This window comes from Ambystoma mexicanum, chromosome 12 (assembly GCF_040938575.1).
Source record: "Ambystoma mexicanum isolate Mex_15411 chromosome 12, UKY_AmexF1_1, whole genome shotgun sequence".
NCBI lineage: Eukaryota > Metazoa > Chordata > Amphibia > Caudata > Ambystomatidae > Ambystoma > Ambystoma mexicanum.
In genome coordinates this window covers 136684938-136703182 of record NC_090936.1, presented here as the reverse complement: position 1 = coordinate 136703182, position 18245 = coordinate 136684938, and the positions used below count along the sequence as shown (strand labels likewise).

At 51.0% G+C, this 18245-nt stretch overlaps 1 protein-coding gene across 1 annotated transcript in view; it reads left to right on the top strand.

Moving 5' to 3' along the window:
* Positions 1–18245, top strand: part of SMC1B (structural maintenance of chromosomes 1B) — a 2377846-nt gene that overhangs the window by 1985117 nt on the left and 374484 nt on the right. The window lies entirely within an intron of this gene.

Here is an 18245-nt window from a genome sequence, read left to right as displayed (position 1 = left end):
CCCTCGACGAATTCGTCAGCCTTCGGATCGGTCGAAGCAAATGCCACAGCAAGTCTTCTTCTTCCAGCTGGACGTCGAGGATCAGCAGTTCCAGTTACTCGTAGAGTGGAGACTCAGCTCCCTGGCTGCTTCAGGAGCACCAAGGTTCCTTCTGAACCAATGGTTCCTTCTGAACACTGAACACTTTTCCAGTGGTGAGAGGTCCCCAGATATACTATCCTCACTCTCATCCACGCTGCTGGCACACACTCAGCAGCCAATCATACTGCAGAGCATTCATGCAGTCAGTCAGCCAATCAGGCACACAGTGCATTCAGGCCATACTCCTCCCTTCCAGACACTCACAACAAGAAATGTGGATTGGGACAAGTACCCAGCCATTCAACACTACACACTGCATTCAGGCCAGTTTCGGGCAGGGCTGTCTCAGTCTTTGTCTCTCATGCCAGAAACCAGACAACCACAACAAGAAGTGTATATTGGTCACACACTCCATTCACCCAGGTCCCACCCACAGGAGGTACCCACAACATACAGTCACCGGGAAGGCTCCAGCCAGTCTAGCTGGGCCTTCACAACAATACCATACATGGAACTTCCACCCAACAGCCAGTCAGGGGGAAGGGACAGAGACGGGGCTTCCCAGGACTTTGGGAAAACAAGATAACAGGCAATAGAAAGCAAGAGGCCACAGGGGCCATCTTGTTTCCTATCAGGAATCAAACAGATCCCAATGGCAGGGCCTGGGTATCCCAAAATGGAGGACACCCGGAGCACCTGTCAAATTCAGCACGGAGCTGCCACCAGCCCATACCCTGCTCTGGGGCCACCCACAGGTGCCCAAAAACATACACTAGGGGCACAGGGTTGCACCCCTACCCATGGGTGCCATAAGGGTATCCCATGGGTCTGTTCACCAAACCAAAAGAGAGAGCTGCACTGCCAGGAGTCCCACATGGACTCCGGGGCAGAAAACATAACAGAATACATGGTAAAAACAGAAAAGGGACAAGGATTCAGAGGCCCTGTCCCTCAGATGCATTTCCAGCATCACAGCATCCTTTAAAAAGGAGCCTAAACGGAAATGGAGAATGGAAAGAAAGTAATACATGGAATGAAAATTGCACTTAAATAGAGATGGGGAAAGAAATGAAAAGAAAATTGCAAAATAAAGAAATGGCCAAAGGATAGAGAGGGACTGCTGAGGAAGGGACTGGGTGCCTGCGTCGGGTCCCCCAAGGACCCGAAGGGGCGGGGGGGGAGTTGCATTGCTCTCAGCGCAGAATCCTGAGTTTAAAACGGAACACCTGTAAGCTAACTCCTGACTTTATGTATGTAATAAAGTTTGCTGTGGCAACTTTTCTCCCACTCATCCAACTGGTCCTGCCTTTCATTTGGGTTGTAAGGGGGTTGGGCTCCGTGGGAGGAGGGTAGCCGGGAAGGAGTGAGAGTCTGAATGAGAGCCTGTGGGCGGGGGAGCATTGGGAACAACGAGGGCTGTCGCCGTGCCACCCAACTGAGGGTGTCGGCACTAAGAGGAAGAGCGATTGCACAGGCTGGAGCCTTGTGTTTTTACATCAACAGACTGGCAAGGATTAGACAAGCAGATCAGTTGTTTGTGGGGTATGCAGGACATAAACTAGGTTTACCTATCACTGAACAGACCATCTCAAGATGGATAATACTAACTATCATAGAGTGCTATAAATTGGCAGGAAAAGAGCCTCCTCAACACCTCAGGGCTCATTCAACTAGGAGTATCACAGCTTCTTCAGTTCTCCAAAGAGGAGTTCCAATTAAAGACATATGTGTGGCTGCCACATGGTCGTCTGCACATACTTTCACCAAATTCTACAGTCTAGGTTCCTCCACTAGCCAGGATACTAAATTTGGGAAAGCTGTGTTGCACTCTGCATTTAAAAAAATAAAAATAATCATTACGTTTTACTGTCGCCTCGTATACATGTTACTGCTTTGGGAGTCTATCAAAGATGAGGAATACGTGGGAGGACAGAATCCATTTGAAGAACAAGTTACTTACCAACTGTAATGTTCTTACGACGATGTTCCTCCCACGTATTGCTTATTGCCCCTCCCATCCTTCTCCGCAGTAAAACTTCCCTTGTAGTTGCAGCCTACACTCCTTCAAGGGTACTAACCATCTTATACAAGGCAAAAACAGCACCTCAAAATGGAATTGAGCAACGGAAGCTGCACGAGACTATTTATACCTATGGTGACGTTGGCGCCAATACGGAGGCCTCTGAGGGACACCAATTCGAGGGACGTCGACGCGCAGCGCCCTCTACTGTGGACATTTTTTCCGAGGCCAGCAAGCTGGAAATCGATTTATCTAAGATAAAGAATACGTGGGAGGAATATCCAGTCGAAAGAACGTTACAGTTGGTAAGTAACTTGTTCTTCTCTAGCATGGGTCTGGCATGGATTCACATGCAAACCCTCCCTCCTTCCCCTCTGTGGCTCTTCTTGGTTCATACTGCCTCTTTACATGCTAACCAAATCTGAAGATAGGCACCAGGGTCGAGGTTAGGAGAGGACTGTCATTGGATGGGGGCATTATGACCCAGAGAACAATGATTGGTTTGGAGGAGAAATACAATTTATTTTAAAGCTAATGTGAAACTGTTCTTTTAAAGAGGATTCACAGCCTGCCGGGGAATATTCATGAGCATGTGAATCCATGCCAGACTCATGCTGAAGAACAAGAGTTACAGGTAAGCAACTTAAACCATACCCTCCCCCACCCCAGAACTCCCTGTCCTCCCCCTGACCCAATCCCGGCATTTGGCAAACATCCACTAGCAGCACACTTCGTTCACCTTTACAGATCTCCATCTCCCTATATGCGTCATAGCACCTGCTCCCTCTCCATCCACTTCCCCCACACATTGTCATGCATCTGTGGGCACCCCTATTTTTGTATACCAGTTTCTCCAGGCCCATACCCCTGTTCATCTAATCTTCCCATATTTAAAGAGAAGGTCCGTCCCCTCCCCCCGCCTCTCCATGCTTCATTGCAATACATCCCTTCATTAAGGCTAAGGTCAGGCTCGTCCGGGCTCTTTCAGGCACTGTGAAGGAGTTTCCCCAGACTCCCAGAATGCACATTTTCAGGACCATGCCCAAACCATCTTCCACTAAAACGTCTATCATATTTCCTCATAAACTACTAACCTTAGGACCAGTCCAAACCATATGTGAATACAGCCCCGCCTCCACCTTACATTTGGGACAAATGTCGCTTTCTCTTTTACCCATTTCATAGTCTCTGAGGGATATAGTATACTTTATGAAGGATTTTGTACTGTATGGTCGTAAGCCTAGAGTATCGCCACCTCTTTCATGGCACCTGTTATGTATCTGATTATATCATTACAGTCACCATGTTTCTGTTAAATAATGCCAGGAGACAACCTTCATGTCTGCCACAACAGCACCCAACGCACTTTTTCATTCCCCATCATCCAGCAAGCCCAGGTCCTTTCCAAACTCTGTTTTGTCAGCAGCTTAGACATGGTACTAGTTAATTTGAAGGCATCATGAAGTAGACACAGGCAACTGAATAGTGTTTGAGATACAAAATTTTATTAACTAACAAGAAGGTTGGGAAAAGGCCTAACCTGCCCTACGCGAAGCAGGGATTTCCCTGCCTAAATGAAACTGTGTCATGAAGTCCAAAGCAAATGTCTGTGTCCAAAACCTATACTTGCCCTCACATCTAATTTTATACAATGTGTTGGGTTGTCGGCATCAAATGAGAAGTGTTAAAAAGAAAAGTTCAGCACTTCTTCCAGCTCTAAAGTGAAAAAGGGATTTCCCTTCCCCTTAAAAAAACAGGGGTTCCCTACCCCAAGCTTTCAATTCTTCCAATGTCTCAAAACACAATCCCTTGAGATATTCAATGTTCCAAAATACCACAGTTCCTTTGGGTATTCCCGAGCTCCTCGAGTTTGGTTACTTGTCACCAATTTATAAAGTACAGTTCATCAATCTCAGTTTGCATAGGTTTCCTTTATTCAGTCACAACATGGCTTTTCCTTAGGAGGGTGTATTCGGTCTAGTTGCAGTTTGTCAGGCCACACGATCCACTGTGTACAGGTCACACAACTGACACACCTTACTTTGATCTGTTACATGTATTTCTCCAGCATGGGGTCTGGCATGGATTCACATGCTCATGAATATTCCCCGTCGTCGGGCTGGGAATCCTCGGTAAAGAAAAAATCAGTATCAATTTTGTTTCTGATCTATCTTTCTTAGTAACCAATCACTGATCTCTGGGTCATACTGCCCCCAGCCAATGACCCCTCTCCCTAAGCCCCTCCCCTGGCAGCCATCCTCAGATTTTTACCGCACGTTCAAGTGTTGGGAGTCCTTGTGCTTTAGCTCTGAAGCTTTTACTGCGTTTTTGCGCTTTTTCAGGAGATTTTCTCATTTTTTCGGTTTAATCGAGCCTCAAGCTCCACCGTTTCTACTTCCGATAACGGGGACCCGTTTCGGAATTATTCTACGCCCCTCAAGGGTGAAGTTTTTCATCGAGTTATGCTTCTTGGAGGATTCCAGAACATCTGAGGCCTACCTCAACGGACATGGCCCTGGACAAGGGAAGCTTGACGCCCGGATCCTAGCTGTTCAGGAGTTGCCTGGGTTGCGGATTGCAAAATGTTTTCAAGGAGGACGAGCATTCGAGATGTCTCCACTGCCTTCATGAAGACAAGACGCACGTGAAGGACTGTGCGTTCAGCAAGAACCTGTCGGAACGGACCAAGCAAGATCGTCGTTCCAGCCTCGCTGCCTGGCTGGAGAAGGGCACAGCAGGTGAGAAGGCGAAGAAAAAGTCTGAGCGGGCTTCTAAGTCCAGCCTCCGAGGAGGATCCGGTGGAATCCGTGAAAGGCCTCAACGAGAGGTTCGAAGGCCGCAACGAGAGGTTCGAGAAGGTTCGATCCCAGAGGAAGGTTCCTGCTGATGTGATCGAAGATAGCGACAATGGCGACGACGAGGGCCCAGTGGAGCAGCCATCCCGCCCGTCGCAGCCATTGCCCGAGCCCCAGGATAGCTCAGCGACCATTTTCTTGGCGATCCAATCCTTATGTACTGAGATAAGGACGAGGTTACCACGGACCCCGACGGAGGATCCAGAACCAGGACCGTCAGGAAGTCCTCCGAAAAAGCAGAGGAGAGTCCACCCCGGACCACCCTTCGTTCCCACGAGGCCTGTGGACCCCTCGTCCCCATCGCCGGACCCTTGGGATGATACGGGGACAGACGACGGCGGCGGCGATGATACAACGGACATTCCTCACCCCCCAGCCCCCTCGGGCCTCTCCGCCAGACGAAATTGGCTCTTTCCACGCCATGATAGCCAGGGCATCCAAGCTCTTCCAGCTCTGCCCTGAGGAACAGAAGAAGGAAGGTTTTCTTTACCAACGACGGGAGGCCAAGAGAAAGACGGTCCTCGCGGTACCGTTGCACGACGACATCTGGGATGAGGGGCTGGCTATCCTGAAGCACCCTTCCACGACACCCGCCAAAAGGGACAGGTATGAGAAGAAGTACCGGGTCCCCGATGCCGCCCACTTGTGCCTCAGGGCCCAGCCAAAGCCGGACTCGGTCGTCTCAGCAGCGGCCAAGAAGAAAGCGGCGGGTGCGGCGGCTACAACTTCCACTTCCCCGCCGGACAGCGAGGGCAAGAAATTGAACTCCATGGGACGATGATTAAGGCGGCCAATGCCTTAGCGATTGTGTCCCGTTATGACAGGGAGTTTTGGTTCAAGATAGCTCCCCCCTACAGATTCTGCAGGAAGGTGAGGTGGCATCAGATCACGTCATAACGGTGGCAACGGACATTGCCGATACCGGATTTCGCCAGCTGGGCAACAGGGTTTGCCTCCGATGACTAGGATGGCTCAAGGCGATGGACTTTCACCAGGATGTCCAGACCAGAGTGTTGGACATGCCGTTCGATGGCAACAACCTGTTTGGGAAGACGGTGGATGAGTCCCTCCAGGCCATCAAGACCGGCACTTAGACAGCCCGAGCCCTAGCAGGCCTTCAGCAACGGCAGCCCTTTCAGAGCTCCGGAGGCAGACAGGGAGCCTCCAAGGGATCCATCGGTGGCTTTTCTACGTACCGCCAGACGGCCAGCTCCTCGTCCCAGGAGGCCTACAGAGGCCGCGGCAAGCAAGGAGGGTCTCGCCGCCGTCGTCAAGGAGGCCAAGGCGGCAAGGCCTCTTCCAAGCAGATCTGAACCGGCCGTAGCGTCGGGGCCCCCACCGAAGCACTCCGGTGGGAGGCCGGCTGACGAAGTTCGTCATTGTGTGGGAGTCCATCTCCACCGACCGTTGGGTGCTGGACACCCTGGCCCACGGACACTCGCTAGAATTTCAAAAGAAGTGTCCTTGCATTCCTCCCGTGGCCAGGAAGGAGAATCACGTCCCTCAACTGCTGTTGGAGGTAAGTGTGATGCTCAAGAAAGGTGCCATCGAGCTCGTCCCCAAGAGGCTCCGGGTCTCCGGAGTATACTCAAGGTACTTCCTCGTCAGAAAGAAGACAGGCGGTTGGCTCCCCATCCTGGACCTGTGTCGGTTGAACAAGTACATCAAGGCACAGAAATTCAGGATGGTCAACCTCCAGCACGTGCTGGGACAGCTGGAGGAGGGTGACTTCCTATCGTCGTTGGACCTGGAGGATGCTTACTTCCACATCCCCATTCTAAAAGGACAGAGTTCCTCAGATTCGTAGTCCAGGGGCGTCGCTACCAATTCAGAGCCCTGCCGCTTGGATTGAAGTCGGCACCCAGGGTGTTCACCAAGTGCCTCGCACCAGTGGCGGCGTGGCTGTGCCTGCAGGGGATCCACGTCTACCCCTACGTGGACGACTGGCTAATCCGTGCAAGGTCAAGAGAACTCGCCGTCAAACACACAGCGAGGACCGTCTGCCTGCTCTCGGAACTGGGATTCGCCATCAACTACCCCAAATCCCACCTGGTTCCTTCGCAGGTGGCACTGTTTTTGGGAGCGAAGCTCGATACAGTGGAGCAATTGGCATCTCTGTCGGAAGAAAGGACGAAGGCCATTTTGGGCAAGGTGCAGCGCCTGTTAGCCACGGACGTGGCCAGGGTGAGGTCCATCAAGTCCCTCCTCGGGATGATGTCCTCATGCATCTACCTTGTGCCCCTTTGCAGACTTCGGATGAGTCCGCTACAAGAGTTCCTCGACGCCCGCTGGATTCAAGCAGCGGGCAGCTTCGAAGACAGGATCCCGCTCGACGGGGAGTTCCGTCGGGTGATTCTATGGCGGGGTACCCGTGCACACCTCACGGCAGGCGCAGACTTTCAGACCTCGGCGGATCAGGAGACGGTGACGACGGACGCCTCTCTGGAGGGATGGGGGGGCCCACACCGGAGATCTCCACGCAAGAGGCCTCTGGCTCCCGTAGGAGAGGTCTCTCCACATCAACATCCTAGAGCTACGAGCCGTGTTCTAGGTGCTCAAATCGTTCCTTCCGTCCCTCAAGGACAAAGTGGTGAGGATCTTCACCGACAACACCACCACGATGTTCTACATCCGGAAGCAGGGAGGCACCAGATCCCCAGCCCTATCCAAGGAGGCCCAGGATCTGTGGCACTGGGCCGTCGCCCAGGGGATGTTTCTGGTTCCCTTCCACCTGGCAGGAATAAAAAACACCATTGCCGACTCACTCAGCAGGGAGCTGCGCTCATGCCACGAGTGGGAACTACGCCAGGACCAGGTGGATTGGCTCTTTCAACGATGGGCCAAACCCCGGATCGACCTGTTCGCGACGGCGACGAACTCAAAGTGCCAGAGGTTCGCCAGCAGGTTCACACAGCCGAGGAGCATGGGCGATGCTTTCTCGTTCCATTGAAACGGCCTGTTCCTGTACGCGTTCCCTCCGTTGCTGCTCCGTCTCATCAACCAGCTCAAGAGGTCCAGGTGCAGGATGATCCTCGTCGCACCAGCGTGGCCGAGACAGATCTGGTTCCCGGACCTTCTGGACTTGTCAACGTCCACACCTATCAAGCTGGCGACGGACGCGGATCTTCTCTCCAGAGGAGGAGGCGCCATTCTTCATCACGACCCGGATTCGCTGAACTTGCAGGCTTGGCTCCTGCAGCACTAGAGTTTGGAGGATACGATATCCCGGCTGACTGCAGAGAGGTTCTTGCAAAAGCCAGGGCGTCCTCAACCCTCAAGTGCTATGGACATAAGTGGAAGAGGTTCTCTGTCTGGTGCCGTGCACAGAAGATTAACCCTCTGGGGATTACGGCCCCTCAAGTATTGTCGTACCTACTGTCGCTGGCCAAAGCTGGACTGGCTCACGCCTCCATCAAGATACATCTGGCTGCCATCTCCCGATACACCAGATCTACAGGGCGGGCGTCCTTGTGGTCTCATCGCCTGGTGAAGGAATTTATGAAGGGACTATTCCGATCGTTTCCATCGGTGAGGGCCCCTGCCCCGGCGTGGGAGCTCAGCGTGGTGCTGACCAGGCTCATGGGGGCCCCATTCGAGCCTATACATTCGGCGCCATTGAAGTTCCTGTCATGGAAGACAGCATTTCCCGAGGCCATCACCCCCGCACGACTAGTGGGAGGGATCCAGGCCCTATCTTGCAAGCCTCCATACTTGACTTTTCACGACACGAGGGTGGTGCTGAGGACGCACCCCTCCTTTATGCCCAAGGTGCCGTCGGACTTCCACCTCAACGAGCCCTTGGTGTTGCCAGTGTTCTTCCCGTTGCCTTCGTCTCCGGCCGAGAGGACTTTGCACTCGCTGGATGTGGCTAGAGCGCTGAAGTTCTACGTCGACCGCACAAAGAGTTTTCAGAAGACATCACAACTGTTTGTGAACTTTGGGTCTGCGAATCAAGGGAAGGCTCTCTCGAAGGCTTCCATTTCCAGATGGCTCTCCGGCTGCATCATGCACTGTCACCGGTTGGCAAACCGACTGTCGCCCGGCCGTCCGAGAGCCCATTCGACCAGAGCGATCGCTGCTACCACAGCGTTCCTGTCTGGTGTGCCCCTGCTGGACATCTGCAGGGCTGCTACGTGGAGGTCGACGCACACCTTCACAAGATTCTACTGCGTCGATCGGGACTCCAGGGAGGAGTCCAGGATCGGCCAAGCAGTGCTGCGCAAACTGTTCGCTTAAGTTGAGCCTGGTGAGGAGGTAAGAGATGCTTAATGTTGAGTTGTTGTATTGCTTAATGTTGAGCCTGTTGCCACCTCCCGTGGTTGTGCATGCTTATACTGCTATATATTCTTATATTCATGAGCATGTGAATCCATGCCAGACCCCATGCTGGAGAAGGAACAAGTTACTTACCTGTAACTGTTGTTCTCCAGCATGGGTCTGGCATGGATTCACATGAAAACCCTCCCTCCTTCCCCTCTGCGGCTCTTCACTTGGTCATACTGCCACTTCACGTGCTACCAAATCTGAGCATGGTTGCCAGGGGAGGGGCTTAGGGAGAGGGCAGTCATTGGCTGGGGGCAGTATGACCCAGAGATCAGTGATTGGTTACTACTAAGAAAGACAGATCAGAAACAAAACTGATACTGATTTTTTCTTACCGAGGATTCCCAGCCTGACGACGGGGAATATTCATGAGCATGTGAATCCATGCCAGACCCATGCTGGAGAACAACAGTTACAGGTAAGTAACTTGTTCCATCTTGCCACAGTTTGTTTCACAATGAGGCTTGACACAGTATCCTTTCAAGTGCCCTTGAAGCTTTATTATCACTGGCTTTGTCAACATTCACTTGTGTAGTAGCTTTCATTTGCAACACCAACATATGCTTCGCAGTACACACTCTCGCTAGGAAAACGTATTCTTTTTCAGATTTCCTGATTACAGCATCTGGCTGCATTTTCCCAGGTTTCTCTTGCATACAGACTTGGCTACTATTATAGTTCTCTTGCACAACTATTCTTATTTGACTCTTGGCAATGCTTGCTTATTCGGCTTCTCATCATGTTAATGCTTGGTTTCCTTATATTCAATTCAGATATTCAAAATCAAATGTCTTTGAAACTAAACCGCCCATCCACTGTGTCCAGGGCTACCTTTTCACCCAGGTGGACTCACTGGCCTTCTCATGGTCTGGTCTCCGCTTTCTGCGGCTTTCCGCAGACCCATCTCCCTTTGCGGTATGCTCACCTGGTTCCCTCTGGCTTACAGCTTCCTTGCTGCCCTGCTGGTTACTTGAGCTCCGGTCAACGGCAGTCAGCGGTACTTCACCTATGAGCGTTCAGGAGCCTCTCCAACACTCCCAGTACTTTCCCTCCATGCCGCACCGCTTCCTCAGCTCGGCCTCAGACGTCCAACAAGCCCCTCACGCTCAATGCACCGGACCACACTCCTGATGCTTCCCAGCATCTCGGGAAGGTGCCGTCTCAACTCCTGCCTTGGAACGCGCTTCCCGTGTCTCTCCTCAAACCTCTCACCTGACAGTGTTTTAAAATTCCCGGTTCCATGATAATGTCCAGCAACTAGACGGCTCATGTTTTCTCTTAGTCTGTCTTCTGTGGTAGTGGTGGCCTCCTCGTCTCAGTACCTAACTGCTATGTGTTGGAAAAGGATTGTCTAGAAAAATAGGGAATGGGTTGGTAATACGCTGCAAAGGGCTGGTGGATATCTAATGTCTTTCCGTAAACTACTGAAAACCTGGCTCTTCCCCTAAAACCAACCCATACGCAAACTAACCCAAAAGAATAACGCCATCTCAAATGACAGCAATTCAACAAACTACTAGATCCGAGAAATTTACATCTAATAACCAGTAATATAAAATAAAAGGGCAAACAGAATAGAACAAGTAAAGTAGATCAAAGCAGCGAAGTGGATAATAAGAATAAATCGTACAAAAACAGTAACTGGATTTAAATTAATGAAATGCATGATGAATTAACAAAGTGAATGGAGAGGATGAAATCGTTAGAATGGATGAAACGTGTGGAACGGATAATTGTGCTGAGCGGATGAATGCGTTGAGCAGATGAGTATGTAGATCGGATGAGTGTATAGAACGGACGAGTATGTTAAGCGGTTGAATGTGTAGAGCAGACGAGTGTGTAGAGCGGATGAGTGCGTAAGTACAGAGAAGTGTGTAGAATGCAGGAGTGCGCAGAGCAAATGAATGTGTGGAACGGATGAGTGTAGAACAAATGAGTATGTAGAGCGGATGAGGGTGTAGGGCGGATGAGTGCGGAAGTCCGGAAGAATGTGTAGAACGCTGGTCCAGATGAATGTGCAGACCGGATGAATGTATAGAGCAGATGAATGTATAGAGCAGATGAATGTATAGAGCGGAGGATGAGTGTACATAGCGGATGACTGCGTATGAGTGAACGACTATGTGGAGCAGATGAGTGGATATAGCAGACAAGTGCATGGAGCGGATGAGTGCGCGGAGCGGATGGGTGCGTGCAGCGTGATGGACGACCAGAGCGGAAGAGTGCGCCGAGCGGAAGAGTGCGCCGAGAAAAGGAGTGTGTAAAAATGGAGGAGTGTGTAGAGCGGATGATTGCATAGAACAGTCTAATGGGCAGAGCCGATGAGTGTAAGGAGCAGACGAATGCGTATAAGCGAGTGAGTGCGTAAGAAAGGAGGGGTGCGCAAGAGCGAGCGAGTGAGTGCATAGAGCGGACAAGTTGTGTAGAGCGAACGAGTGCGGAGCACATGTATAGGGGACGAGTTCCGTAGAGCGGATGAGTGCGGAGTGCATGTATAGCGGATGAGTGCCTAGAGCGAAGGAATGCATAGAGCAGATGAATACGTAGAGCCGCCGAATGCATAGAGCGGACGAAACGGGTGACGTATGTGGATCAAACGGGTGACGTATGTGGATCAAACGGGTGACGTATGTGGATCAAACGGGTGACGTATGTGAATCAAACGGGTGACATATGTGGATGTAATGGGTGTCGTATGTGGATGGAACGGACAACTTATGTAGATGGAACGAGCGACATATATGGATGAAATGGGTGACGTATGTGGATGTAACATGTGAAAATATGGATGGAACGAAAAAGTATGTAGATGGTACTGGTGAAATATCTGGATGAAGTGCATAAAACAACTTAGAATACACGGAACAGATCGGAGTAAATAGAACGGACTGGAGTGCGTGGGACGGACTAGAGTGCGTGGGGCGGACTGGAGTGTGTGGGGCGGACTGGAATGCATAGAATTGCATGACTTGCATGGAACGTTTTGGAGTGCATGGAACGCTTGAAAAAGCATGTAACCCATCATATCACATCACCACGCTTACTCTTCTTTACACCACCATTCAACTAGAACACAGAGATACTATGACACCATTCGGTATAACTGTTCTCATGCTAACATCTGCCGCATACTCCCCATCACTCTAAGTAAACACTGCTGGTCACACACCCCCCAGCCAGGCGTTCTCCTCAGGCCTAACGCAGCCACATTCGGTATGGATAAATCCTGCCAGAAGGAACACATACTCCTGATCTCTCAACCACCACACCTACCGCTAAGAAGCAGCTATTACACGAATGCCACACCAGCTGCACACATATCCGGTGCGCACACACACCTTTGACTCTCTCTACTGACCTGAACTTCGGTTCCCAAGGGCGTTCAACCTACCAGCGCCTTCAGACCAAAGCAATGGTACATAAGGCGCTATATAAATGCAAAGTAACATAACATCTTGGACTCCTTCCAAAAGGGAAAAGGGGGGATACCGCGTCTCACCCAAGGGTGCCTCATCCCCACTCCCCACGTCTCCTCCACCCAGGTGATCCTGCCTCGCATATCCACCCCCAGGTTCAGGATCCGAAAGCAACAGCCTTTCCCTGCCCCTGGGAAGAGGCTATGTTGGGGAAAGAAGGCCCCCTCAGATTCCTCACATTACCCATGTATACGCCGTGGAGATCGGCCCGCCTTCAAATCTATCAACCACCACGAGCCTCAGCAGTGGTGAATCCTGAGGGAGATCCAGTTCCTCCCTTAGGCAAAGCCTAAGGTCATGTTGTATTTGCATATACTGATACAGCATATTGGGAGTCGCCCCGTGTGCAGTCCTCAAGTCTTGGAACAACATTATGCTCTTCTCCTGCACCACGTTCCCGACCTTACGCTCTCCTCTTTCCACCCCCAGGCCTGCCCTGTACCTCTTTCAACTCCGGGATCAGTCTGTGGTTGGTCCAAGGCCAGCCTTCTTCCATCTCTCGTTTTATTCATTAAAGTCTGCCACACCCTAGCCACCAATGTGCCTGTGTGAGGGAACTCCTCTGGATACCTTTCCCCGTAAAGAATCCCACCCTTTCCTCGCCCTTCTTTCCCCACCAACAGCTGGATTCCCATCCTTCAGGATAAAACCATCATTCAAATGGATTGTGTCCTTCCATGTATTCCTCATCTTTGATATTTGTATCTTCAGCTTTGCTGCTGTTTCGGAAAATAAAATTCCACACCAGAGGGATGCTGTGCTCAATGTCATGGTGTCAATGTCCCTCGAGGGCTGCCGTCGGGTGTCGACGTCACCAGCAGTACAAATAGCTAGAGCCGCGCCTGTTGGCTTCATTTCGGTTTTTCTGAAAGCTTAGATACGAGTGTTGAACAGTGCGCTTCAATTTCATCAAGAAATGTCTTCATCTTCCAACCCTTTGACCCAAAGTTCTGGTTTTAAAAAATGTCATGACTGCGGGGCGAAGATATCTATTGCCGATCCCCACCTGGTTTGCCTGGGTTCCGAACACTGAACCGATGAATGCAGGTCCTGTCAGGCCATGACAGAAAAAGCTCTCAGGGAGCGCCGAGGTAAACTGGGAGAGCATGTTTGAAGTCCTCTTTCGAAGAGGGATAAAAAGTCTAGGGGGGGGGGGCGGGGGAGTCCCAGAGCAAAAGTCGAAGTCTCAGTCGAAGAGTCGGTCGAGACAATTTCGTCTTCATTCGAAGAAGGCGAAGAAGAGACGCCATAGGTCTCCCTCTTCTTCTTCGTCTGATTCCTCTACCGAGGTTATCTGGTGCCCAACCAAAAATTATTCCCCTGGAAAATGGGATTCTTTCAAGAGTGAAATGTAGCTTATATTCGAGAATGCAGCCTCAACCCCCTTGAATGAACACGCAAAGGCCATGCCCTGGTCGCCCCTTCGGACGACTTAGGGAGGTCAAAGACTAGCATGGCGAAGCAGAGTGTCAAACCAGCGAGTCGCTCTCGCTCTGACGAGAAATTCCCGAGGGTATCGTCTCGAGAACATAGCCCTTCTCTGATGCCTCCAAAAAAGAGCAAATCGTCGACCGAGTCCAGCCTGTCGACGCATAAGTGGGTTGATGCCTGGGCTCGTAAGATTATCACATCGGGCAGTATGACTTTGAAGTCTGCTAATGTTACTTGTACGCTTTCAAGATTTACTTACACCCTGTGGGACTGTGTTAGCATGGCGGCTGAGCACATTCCGGAAGGCGAGGAAAGAGACTGCTTCCTGGCTATGGTGAAAGATGGAAAGGAGGCAATAGGGGAGTGTCTCCAGTCAGGACTGGACACTGCTGGCTGGCATTATCAGCAGGTCCATGGTGTCATGATGCTTACCCCCGGAGCACCAGGCCAGGCCCAGCACCCCCGGAAGCAAGCATCATGCCCTCGGGTAAAAGCCCAGCGGCCCCTTATAGGGGCTCTTTGGACTCAGTCCTGGCGCCTTTGGCGCCAGGGTCATGTTGGACATCAGTCCTGGCGCCATAGGCGCCAGGCTCATAAAGGGAGGTGTTTTGTGCACTTACCTGATGCAGACCATGCTGCACGCTTCAGGCCTCCCTGAGACCTGAAAGGGACTATTTTTTCATAGGGACTATTTTTTCACTCGGGCGTGGCCAGGGAAGGATGCATACCTAGTTGGGGAAGGATACATACCTGGGACTTCTTTGGAGGCTATTTAAGCCACGCCCAGACAGCAGCTCATGCTTCGCGTTGTTCTGCTTCCTGCAGCTTAACGCTCACCGTGCCTGCTCCTGGACTCCAGCCACACCCGCCTCGAACCTGGAAGACCTGCAAGGAAGGAAGAGAAGAGAAAGGTGAAAACCAAGGACTATTTCAAACTTCTTACCTGCATCCGGAATCTTCTCGCCAGCATCCCTGAAGAAAGACTTCCATTTAAAAGCATTGCGTTGCTCGCTGCAGCGCCACGCTTCACTCACCTGTCCTTGAGACATCTCCCGGCTCCATCGCGGCTGTCAGCATCGGACGCCACATCTCTGCACCTAGGGGAGAGAGGAAGAAACAAAAGGTGAGCAGAAGGAACGCAGAAGGAAAGCCTGATTAACAGCAATAATACTTACTGGCTTTTCTTCCACATTTCGGGTCGGCGCCGCCCCGTTGGCAGGTACCGTACCCCGGCCCCTATGGGGAAAGGACAAGAGACATTTCTGGGGAATGATAAGGACATTTAGAGGGATCGCCCTCATCACTACTCACCTCGGCAGTTTAACCCCTCGACGCATCGCCTTCATTCTGCACCTGAAATAAAGGACAGATCACAGGTTAGAAAGACAACATAAAGGGAGCCTCACTTGAACTTTGAACTTTCATACTTACGGCGCATCACTCAGAAAAGTCAAGTGGATTTTGCCAGCGCCATTCTGAAAACCAGCGAAGTAACTGGACGAACGCGCGCCCCTGCACCAGAAGCAGGATGGAGAGTTCATCCTTCCAAACCATAAGGTGAGCTTAAACCGGGGTTTGGGCGAAGTTAGAGAGGAACGAAGGGGGAAAGGGGGGAGCTAGCACACTATTCTGCAGACTGTTAATCCCCTTTCTCATCTGCAGAAGGATATTCCTATGGGCCAGGCAAGCACGATTTGGAGGTCCTGTCCAATCAGTGTTCCGGGTCCTGCGCAACACGCTAGAAGAGGCCACAGCAATCCAGACTAGACCAGCGCCCCCGTGGGAACCAGGTGAGCGTTACACATGGCTTCTAGCACAGTACTACGCAGGTTTACGTGGTTGGGAAAGTTGGGCTTTGCACAGGACGTGCAGGCCAGACTACTCAATATGCCCTATGATGGCTCGAGGTTGTTCGGCAGCAAGGCGGGTGAGAGTCTGGAGAAGCTGTAGACCTCCAAGACAGTGGCTAAATCACTTAGCGCCTCCATACGTCAACAACCCTATTCAGACTCATCTTCCTGGAGGAGTCGTCCTTTTAGTTTCTATTCCTCATTTGGAAAGGGAAGAGGACAGGCTGTACAAAGGGGACAGAAAAGATCCCTCGAGGTGGACGAGGAAGGGGTGCTAAATCAGCTGCAACAGCAGCGTCTTTGCTCTCAGCCGCTGCTGCAGCAGCCTCTAAGCCACTCTGAGGCCTTGACCCACAAGACCCTAGTCGAAGGCAAAATCTCTCAGCATCTTAACGAATGGCAGGGAATTTCTTCAGATGCCTGGGCACTGGAAACAGTAGCTCAAGGTTACTGCCTTCCTTTTCATAAAAGGCCTCAAGATCATCCACCGGGAGCCAACTCTGTAAAAATTCCAGATATTCTCCTTGTGCAGGAAATTTTAACCCTGCTAGAGAAAGGTGCAATAGAACATGTACCTGTAGCGAAGAGGAACAAGGGTTGGTATTCCCCCTACTTTCTCATTCCCAAGAAGGACGGAGGATTGAGACCCATCTTGGCCTTAAGAAATTTGAACAAATTCCTCAGGAAGGACACGTTGAAGATGGTTACCCTTTCTCAGATCCTTCAGGCTCTCCAACTCCAAGCCTGGTTGATATCATTGGACCTTCAGGATGCTTACTTTCATGTGCCAATCCATCTCAAGCACAGAAAGTACCTGAGGTTCATGGTTGGCGGTTCTCATTATCAGTTTCAAATTCTGCCATTCAGGCTGACGACCTCCCAAGGGTTTTCACCAAACTGATGGCGATAGTGGCAGCGAGTCTCAGGAGAGGGCGGATTCACATCTACCCCTACCTGGACGATTGGTTGAGCAGGGCTCGTTCACCCGAACAGGCCCAGGAACATCTCAGAATCACCTGCCACTCCCTACACAGACTGAGCTTCTCCCTCAATCGGAGCAGTCCTGGATACTTCACCTGGGAAAGCCTTGCCTCCCGAGATGAGAGCTCAACACCGTCTGCAGATGGTAACAAAATTCCAGAATGCCCAGCATCTGCCGGCCTTCGATTTTCTGAGGTGGCTCAGCCTCATGGCATCCTGCATTTTTTCTGGTGCCAGAATCCCGATTGAGAATGAGATCCCTTCAATGGACCCTCAGGAGTCAGTGGTCCCAATTTTCAGGAAATATGTCCGACCAACTGCAAGTTCCGAGCAGTGTTGCTCAAGACCTTCTATAGTGGGCTTGCAAAGACAACATTCTCAAAAGAGAATCTTTTTGGCAACCATGGCCGGAGATAACCGGAGTGACGGACGACTCACTCACGGGGTGGGGAACACACACCAACGAACTGACAATCAGCGGTCGTTGGTCTCCATTGGAATCCAAACTACACATCAACCTTTTGGAGCAAAGGGCAATCTTTCCTGTTGCATTTAGCCAATCTGGGGCTCCAGATTGGAACGATAAAAGGATACCTGGCTGCGCTTTCCATTTTTAAGCGCTCCTTTGAAGAGGTCTTGTATTTCAAGATACCCTTGATTGTGCAATTTCAAAAGGGTCTCACTAACATGTACCCTCCAGTCCCTTCAGTCCCATTTCATGTTCCTGTTTGGGATTTAAATATTGTATTAAAATTTCTCACATGCATTCCATTCGAGCCATTACATTCATGTCCTCTAAGGCTCCTTAAATTAAAAAGAGTCCTACTAGTGGCTTTAACATGAGCCTGCAGGTTGAGTGAGTTACAGGCTCTCTTGTAAGCCTCCTCACACCGTCTTCCATAAGGATAAAGTCATCCTCAGAGTCAAACATTTCCAACATCTGTCTCACTACCGCAATCTTCCCCTCAGCCTTCAAACATGCTACTATCATCCCTATCCTGAATAAAACCCTCCTCTAACCCCCTCTTGGCTTCCAAATTGCGCCCCATCTCTCTTCTACCCTTCTTTTCTAAGCTCCTTGAACACCTCGTCTACTCCCAACTATCAGCATTTGTCTCCAACCTCTCTCTCCTCCCCCATACTTAGTCTGGGTTTCACCCCAAACACTCTACTGAAACTGCTCTCACCTCGGTTCTTAACTCCCTCCTCACCGCACGCTACTCTTAAC